This window comes from Tympanuchus pallidicinctus, unplaced genomic scaffold (genome assembly GCF_026119805.1).
Source record: "Tympanuchus pallidicinctus isolate F22 unplaced genomic scaffold, pur_lepc_1.0 scaffold16, whole genome shotgun sequence".
NCBI lineage: Eukaryota > Metazoa > Chordata > Aves > Galliformes > Phasianidae > Tympanuchus > Tympanuchus pallidicinctus.
Window position 1 is genome coordinate 915,398 of NW_026294679.1, and position 7,987 is coordinate 923,384.

Consider the following 7,987-nt stretch of genomic DNA (forward strand, 5'->3'; position numbering starts at 1 on the left):
ACAGTGGATGCACTTGTATCTAGAAGCCAGAGTCTGCTGTGGCTGGTCCCATAAATCCCATCTCCAAAAATGACAGTGCAGTAGAATACCAGCCCATTGCTTACAATGCCTGCTCAGTTTTTCATGTGAAGATTAGTAAAATTCATAAAGAAAGTGTTTTGCAGCATTTTTTATGAGAATGTTTGCTATCATTTAACAAAGGATAATAGTAAATTCACAGGGGTGGAGGCTTAGCAGGTTTGCTGTAGAACATAAATTACTAAAGTTGTTCAAGCAATTACCTCAATTAGCTGTGCAATTTAAATTCCTTGGCATGAGTGATGCCATTTAGCCTAATGAATCCCTTTTGTTCCTGATAGATGCTGTATCTCCAGCCATCCATCTGACATCAGCCCTGTGTCTCTGGTCTCTGCCCCCCAGGGCCTCTCTGCTTGACTGTGCTGGGTGTGTGGTGAGGAGGGAGCAGAGCAATGTTCTGCATTCTGCCATCACCAGTTCATCATCTAATTAGCATTGATGGTGGTACCATCATTTCCCCACCAGCTGAACCAACCTTGTCACAAGTGAGTGCTAACGCTGAAGGTGTTTTAATTAGTCTCATTTATATAAATAGAGTAAGAAAAGAAAGGAAGGTGGGCATTTGGTTGGGTTAATGGTCAATTTGTGCTGAGGGGGGGGTTGTGCTCAGGAGGTGTTATGTGTAGGGCTGCATGGTGATGGGTAGAAAGCTTGCTGTCAGTGCAACTGGTGGGCAGAGGGAAGGGCTCTGCTTAAGAAAAAGGCAAATATAAACTGTTTGCTTGTGCTTCAGTTTGTCTCTGTTGACTGTGCTCAGCACAGCAAATTTGTTTATGGACTGAAAATTTGTTTATAGTTAGAGGTGCAATAAAAACTGTTTGCTTTGAAGGCAGAGCATATTAGTCAGGGAAAAGCATCCTGTTCTGTAACTAGATTCATCTCCATTTGTTATTGATTTCTAAGTGATCTGACAGGTTGGAGGGCTGGCTGTGCCGTTAGGGCAGCTGGTGGTGATCCATGGTGCCTGCATGCACCCTGGGGGGCTTCCCTGGAGAGAGGGGGAGTCTCCATCCCTAGAGGTGTTCACATCCATGGGGATGTAGCACTGAGGGAGGTGGGCAGTGGGCACAGTAGGGGTGGCTGGTGGGTCTCAGAGGGTCTTAATGATTCTATGATTCTGTGGTTCTCTTCCAGGAGTGCGTGTGCAAAGAGAAGTTTACCAACGGGAAAGCAATAAAATGCACTTCCAACCTGTGTGCCCATGTCTGAACTGAGAGCCAGACAAACTCTTGTCCATTTGGGTGAGCATTTCCTTGAGCCTTTCACGATGGGAGGACGTAAGATCTGAGGCAGTGATGGAGAACTCGCAATAGTTTTTGACATCACTGAGGTGATGCACTTCAGGACCTGAGCAGCTGCTGTGCTGAAGTTCCCAGTACCAGGGAAAGGGTTGTTCAGCACTGGAGTAGGTTTCCCAGGGAGGTGGTTGAGTCACCATCCCTGGATGCATTAAAAACCATTCGGATGTGGTGCTCAGGGACGTGATTTAGTGGAGGGCTGTTAGAGTTAGGGTAGGATGGTTAGGTTGTGGTTGAACTTGATGGTCTTTAAGGTCTTTTCCAACCTGAGCAATTCCGTGATTCTATCTGCAGCAGCATTGTTTAGGTTTTCAGCTTTCCAATTTCCCTAAGTGGCTCTGATGTTGCCTCTTTGTCCATAAAGAGCACAGAGGAAATTAAGTTGCGGGAGGTGTAAGCGAAATGCCTGCAGACAGGGTGGAGGAGGCTGCAGTACAGTCTGCATATCACCCATTTGATTCTCCTCTCAGCAAATTACATTATTTTCATTTTCTCTTATTATAACTGCAACCTCATCCTAGCTGGTACTCTCGTCTTTCAGTCTGCAAGATAATTCGTTTAACTGCAGCTGCTCCTTACACAGGGTTGTGTGCCTCACTCTTGCTGTTGTAATTCCAAACACATTCCACCCAAGAGATGGCATTTTGGGTACTGTTCTGCCAGCACTGTGCAATGGGAAGTTATTGCTATTGCTTCTTTCATAACAAATTCATCCTCGGTCAGAAAGGTCCGAGCTGGAATATAAACACTGCAATTATCAATAACACAGCTTGAAGGGAACCAAAGCTCGCTCTCTGTTGGTGTCATATGCTTAAAGTGTTTTTTAGACAGATGAGGCAATCTCCTAAAGACAATAATATCACACGTGATAAATATGATAATTTACTTGACATGGCAATGGTGTGTGAATGTGAGCACCTCCTTGGCTGTTAATCCTCTGAAGGATTAATGGAAACAACAGTGCCATCACTCACAAGAGCCAGAGTGCAGCAGGGTGAGATTCCTAAAGGACCATAGGATCATAGAATGGCTCGGGTTGGAAGGGACCTCAAGGATCATGAAGTTCCAACCCTCTGCTGCATGCAGGGCCACCAACCTCCACATTTCACAGCAGCCCAGGCTGGCCAGAGCCCCATCCAACCTGGCCTTGAACACCTCCAGGGGCATCATGGGGGCATCACAGCCTCTCTGGGCAGCTGTTCCAGCACCTCACCACTCTCATAGCAAAGAACTTCCCCTTGACATCCAACATCAATCTTCCCTCCTTCATCTTAAAACCATTTCCCCTCGTTCTGCTGTTATCTACCCTGGAAAAGAGTTGACTCCTCTCCTGTTGGTAGGCACTTTAGGTACTGGAAAGCTGCAATGAGGTCACCCTGCAGCCTTCTCTTCTCCAGGCAAAAGTTACTGATCTGAAGCAATATATTTTTATTTGTCTTCAGGTGCCATTCTGTTGTTGCATATTAAGGACAATGGCAAGATATTGAGAGGAAATATTCTGTGTTTCAGTGCCTCTCTAATAAAAGTCAATCTCCGGAGTTAAGAAGGAAGCAGCTTCCTGGAGGACCCAGAAGTACACACCAGACCAAAAGATGCTCTTCTATAGCATCACAGAACCATAGATTGGCTTGGGTTGGAAGGGACCTCGAGGATCATCAATCTCCAACCCCCCCACCACAGGCAGGGCCACCAACCTCCACACTTAATACTAGAATACTTTAATACGTAGATATTTAATTAAATTAACATTTAATAGTAGAATACTTCAATCCCAGCTCTAGTGGGGAGAAGTATTTCCATAAAAACACCCAGAAATGGAACAACTTCAACTTGTCAAATAATATTCATTGCACCCAAAACATGGATTACTACTGTGTTAAATCCAGATATAACACAGTGAGAATCCGGGTAAGTAATTGTTTCTTATTGGTTTTTGACATTTTAAAAGCTCCATCTTCAGCATGAGGCTGATGGCGTGAGCAGCGTGCTGGGCTAAGTCTTGTTTCCAGAGCAATGGAGGAGATGAGGGATTTGGGGCTCCAGTATCTGCAGTCACTGCCGTTGTGGGACTTCTCAGCGCCACAGCAATATATCACCTCTTCTTATAAGTCTGTCTTGTGCAATCTCTAAACAAGTAAAATAATTTTTTTAGCTCCCGTATCCAACTCCCTGAATAACCTGGAAACTCATCCAGCCACCACGTTAATAAAACCTAATTCTAACCAATGAGCAAAACCAAGTTTTCTGAAGCAGCACCTTTTTATCGCGTCCTGACAGCGTGACAAAACCAACATGTTTTGGGGCAGCTCTTCCCGTTTGGCTGGGTTCCCCTACAACAAGCCGTGAAATCCGCTGGTCCCCCTCAACCATCCCAGCCCAGTTTGGCAGCCTGGCCCGCCTGGGGCAGCCTCTGGTGCTGTGATCATCCGTTGTAATCCTCTGCTCAGCACAGGGTTGACTTGTTGGGATCAGGCTTTTTGGGCCCCTGTCCAACCACTCTACAATAATCCTCCTAAATGCTGACTTTGCTCACTCTTTATGGGTGACCACCTCCAGAAATTAACTGCTGTCATTGCCAGGAGTGATTTTTCCTTATATGCATTTGAAATTCACATTGTTGCAACTTTTTACCCTTCTCTCCTCTTTTTTTTTTTTTTTTTTGGTATTTTTTAAACTGAAAAATGCTTGTTTTCATTAAGGTAGAATCCAAACTAAAAACATACACAAAACTAAAAAAATAATCGAAGCTCTACCACAAAATGGAAATCCTCCATTTGAAAGCATGCTCTAAAGCAAGCACACAGGCTGCACGTGCTCAAATCCATGCAGCTGGCCTTCTGGGGTCTCAGTGGGCTTCTGAATGAACAGCAGGGTCTATTCTGATGAATATGACTGTGAGAGTAGTTTGGGGATGATAACACAGTATCAGGAAATGCATATAAAATAATAATTCATAATAAACTCATGAAGATTCCTTCAAATAAAATCCCATTTACATCCTTTATTTTCTATAGGGAAATTAAGGATTGCTGGTAGTAGATTTTTTTTTTAAATTCTTGAGAGACACAGCATTTGCAGCCTTCTGCTCCCAATGTCTGTGTAGCAGACCAAGGAAGAGAGCAGAACAAGTGTTGGCCATATCTCTGAGATTAAAGACCACTGTATGGGAGTTGCTTAGCCACAGCCTGAAGCAGTGATTGAGCACCTGGCGAAGGGATGAACCTCCCTGGGAGCACAGGTGGAAGCAATTCAACCTTGTGACTGGAAGGGATGGACCCTGTCTCCACCCCTCCCTGACCACATTTAAGGGCTGGCAGCCACGAGGAAAGGATGCCTACCTGGAGATCCCTCCTTTTGGAGTTTTTGGTGAGCTCTGTTCATCGGGATGGGTAAGGAGATCTTTCTTTCTTCTTTTAACCAGATTGTGACTGTTGTGATGCTTCTCTGGCATCACCTTTCCCTACAACCATCCTCAGTAGAACCTCCTGCAGGGAGGTGCTTCCTGCTATTCTTCCAGCTCAGGGATGCTGATGTGGGACAAGATACTCTGATAAAGATTTGAAGAGCAGACCAGATCGTGACTTTCATTTGCAGTGGTTCCTGCTTCATAATCCTGAAGGACAAACCCAGGGGAGCACATTCAGGCAGATCCTAGGAGTTCTGAGAGTATGCTGCAGGGCCAACAAGCACGGAGGCTCCTGTTCACAGTCCTGCAAGGCATTTTGTACAGTACTCTTACACAAATTATGTTACGTTTTGGTTTCAATGTTCTTTTTCTCAATTTCCACTTGTTCTGCTGCATTACCTTATGGCAAAGGTTTTTTTGAGGAGCTAAATCTAAATCTCACTGAAGTATTTAATTAGAAATAGCCTCACATTTAAACCTTAAAGGCTTTGCTTCTGAGCCTGGCTGATGTGTGCCAAACCACTGTGGATGTTAAGGTGAGAAGCCCTCGCTTAATGGCACCCTCACATCCCCTTTCCATGGGTAGCAGCTGGCAAACAAGCAGGTAGGCTGTTATGATGTGATGTGTTCCATTGGATTTATTGAGCGAGGAGTAATGACCTGAAAACTGGAACCGTTTGAACTCAGTTGTAGCAAATAGGTACAAATTTTTGTGTATATTAAGAGTGCTGGAAAAAATTCAGACTATTTCCTTGTGCCATCAAGAGCCGTTAGTAGATGCCAACATGCAGTGCCAGAAGGACTATAAATTCCAGAGCAATAATATGAAGGCTTTCTTTTTTTAAAATTTTTTTATATCCTAGGTTAACCACAAGTCTTCTGCAAGTGCTGAAAAGCAGTTTGCTGCCCTTGCCTCATCAGCTGTGCAGATACAGTTAGTACCTGTGCTGGATGGATGGTGAGCTGGCTTGTGCTGAGTGGTACCTTGTACCTGGGGGAGAGCCTGAAGACTGAGCATGCAGCTTCTGCTAGGTGCTGTGCATGCATTTCACCTCTTTTTGCCTTAATTTGATGGGTGCAAGTAAGTATGGGCTTGTAATTTTTAATGGAAATATTAAATTAGGCAAACTACTGCAAACACTGTTTGTTAATTCAATATTTCACTTACAGAGGCTGATGGAGTCTGGCCTGTAGGCATAGGTGGGGGAATTGTTACAAGAAGTTGAGCTGGGCTCTGCTTTAGGAGCTGGGATGTATGCTGGAGTTCTTCCCCTGACCTGGAGCTGCCTTGACATGTGCTGCTGTTCTGACTTTCTCAATGGAACCTCGTGGGTGGTGAAGTGACTTGAGAAAATCTGATCCAAAACTGCTTAAAAATAAAAAGTCATCTGGGAACATTGGTCGGATGCTGATAGTCATTAAATTCTGGGTTTTTAATAGGAAAATTGTAGCAATGTAACTTTAACTTTCCATAAACTACACTCCACGTGCAGATTCATAAGTCAGTTCACTCAAGCCCAGCTGAGATCTCTCTATTTTGCAAACTATTATGGGCAACAATTAAAATTAGTACTGGAAGTACTAGAATTGTTTTGTTTCCTCACTTCTCTTCATGCACAGAGGAAAACACATGTAAATTCAAACACTTCAGCTGTGTGATTGATGTATTTCATCTCCCAGCTCTGTGATCTTCTGTCTTGCCGCCATCTGCACAAAGGTTTCTTTGCAGCTGCCTGATTTCCCTCATCCCTGCAGGCTGTTTGCTGGGGGTGGTTGGATCCCCTGCCTGGGGTCTGAGGTATGGGATGTGGGCAGGTGGCCCTGGGACTGCAGGCACTGAGTCCAGGCATGGGATGCTCTCAATGCTTTTCCTGCACAAGATGGATCATGGGATCATAGAATGGACTGGGTTGAAAAGGACCACAATGTGCTTCTAGTTTCCCCTTCTTTGCTACGTGCAGGGTCACCAACCACCAGAGCAGGCTGCCCAGAGCCACATCCAGCCTGGGAAGATGGATGTGAAGATGAGATGTCCTGGAGGAGGAAGGAGACCTCCAAAGGGCTTGGGATGAACACCCAGTCTGATGAGGCAGGAATCATTACCCAGGTGAGGGTCCTTCTTGGCTCAGTATTTTTTGAGGTGTATTGCATTCAGTACCTAGGCTTCATTGCTGGCAGTAATTAACAGGGGAGGTGGCTGTCTTTAATTATGCCTTTTAATGAGCCAGCCCATAATGCCGGCTGTCACATATCCACTGTGAGATCTTGCTGCAGCTATTGGGTGCAGTCCTTCCTTGCCATCTTGTTGCATGGAACAACTCTACTAGCCTTCCTTAGGTCCTTCCTAAGGGCTGGTGGAGTCACCCAGAGCTGCCTGGGAAGGCTGAGATGTGGTGGCATGTGTTTATGTTCTCCTGCAGGAAGGTTGAGAGTGGGGAGGATGCAGTGACAGCAGCAGATGGGGGTGGCTGTGGCTCATCAGCTGGTGATGTGATTTGCTACGCCCGTGATGCTGGGTGCTTGTGGTGCTTCTCCAAAGAAGGCATCAAAAGAAAATTCTGGATGTGTCCATTACTTAAAAAAGAAAAAAGTGAACTAGAGAGGAGGGGAATGTTTTTTAATATGCTTTCACTCTTTTCTTTGAGACAGCCTTTTCTTTAGCAATGTAATTATTCTTAAAATGCAGCTGACCTTTCACTTCTGCAAACCTTTGCAGTTTTGCCCAGTGATGTTTTAGTTAAAACATCAGACGTAAAGAACTGAGCAGTTGGGAGATTCCTCTTTGATTTAATTGCCTTTAGCCACATGTAGGTTTGTGCATCTACATGTGGGGCTGCGCAGGTTCTTTCTGGCTTAAATCCCTCTCGTAGAGGGGTGAAAAATCATTCAAAGTAGTAGTTATGTGGGCTATGTCCTCTTACAGAACTGCTACAAGGGTTGATCAGCTGGTACAGCTCAGCACAGTGCGCCAGCATCCACAAAATGGGAATATATGTATGTATATATTGAACATACAACTGAGCACCCAAAGATGGGAGAGCTGAGAGCAGAATGCACCAGCTCTTTCTGCTTTGTGGAGATAATACAGCAGTCAGTTCATCAAATTAAAACAAATGTTTTCATAATGCGGAGTAATAGAAAATGATTTTATTAGTGTGCACGCTTAATTCTGATAAATGATTGTCTGTGTCCTCCAAGATGACAT

The 7,987-nt window shown here is 44.7% G+C and overlaps 1 long non-coding RNA gene across 1 annotated transcript; it reads left to right on the top strand.

The window, feature by feature from the left end:
* The first annotated feature begins 4,722 nt into the window (after positions 1-4,722).
* On the top strand, positions 4,723-6,468 carry LOC128077616 (uncharacterized). Its single transcript, XR_008205099.1, has 3 exons — positions 4,723-4,765; positions 5,646-5,863; positions 5,953-6,468. It is a non-coding gene; the product is annotated as an uncharacterized LOC128077616 (long non-coding RNA).
* Positions 6,469-7,987: the final 1,519 nt, after the last annotated feature.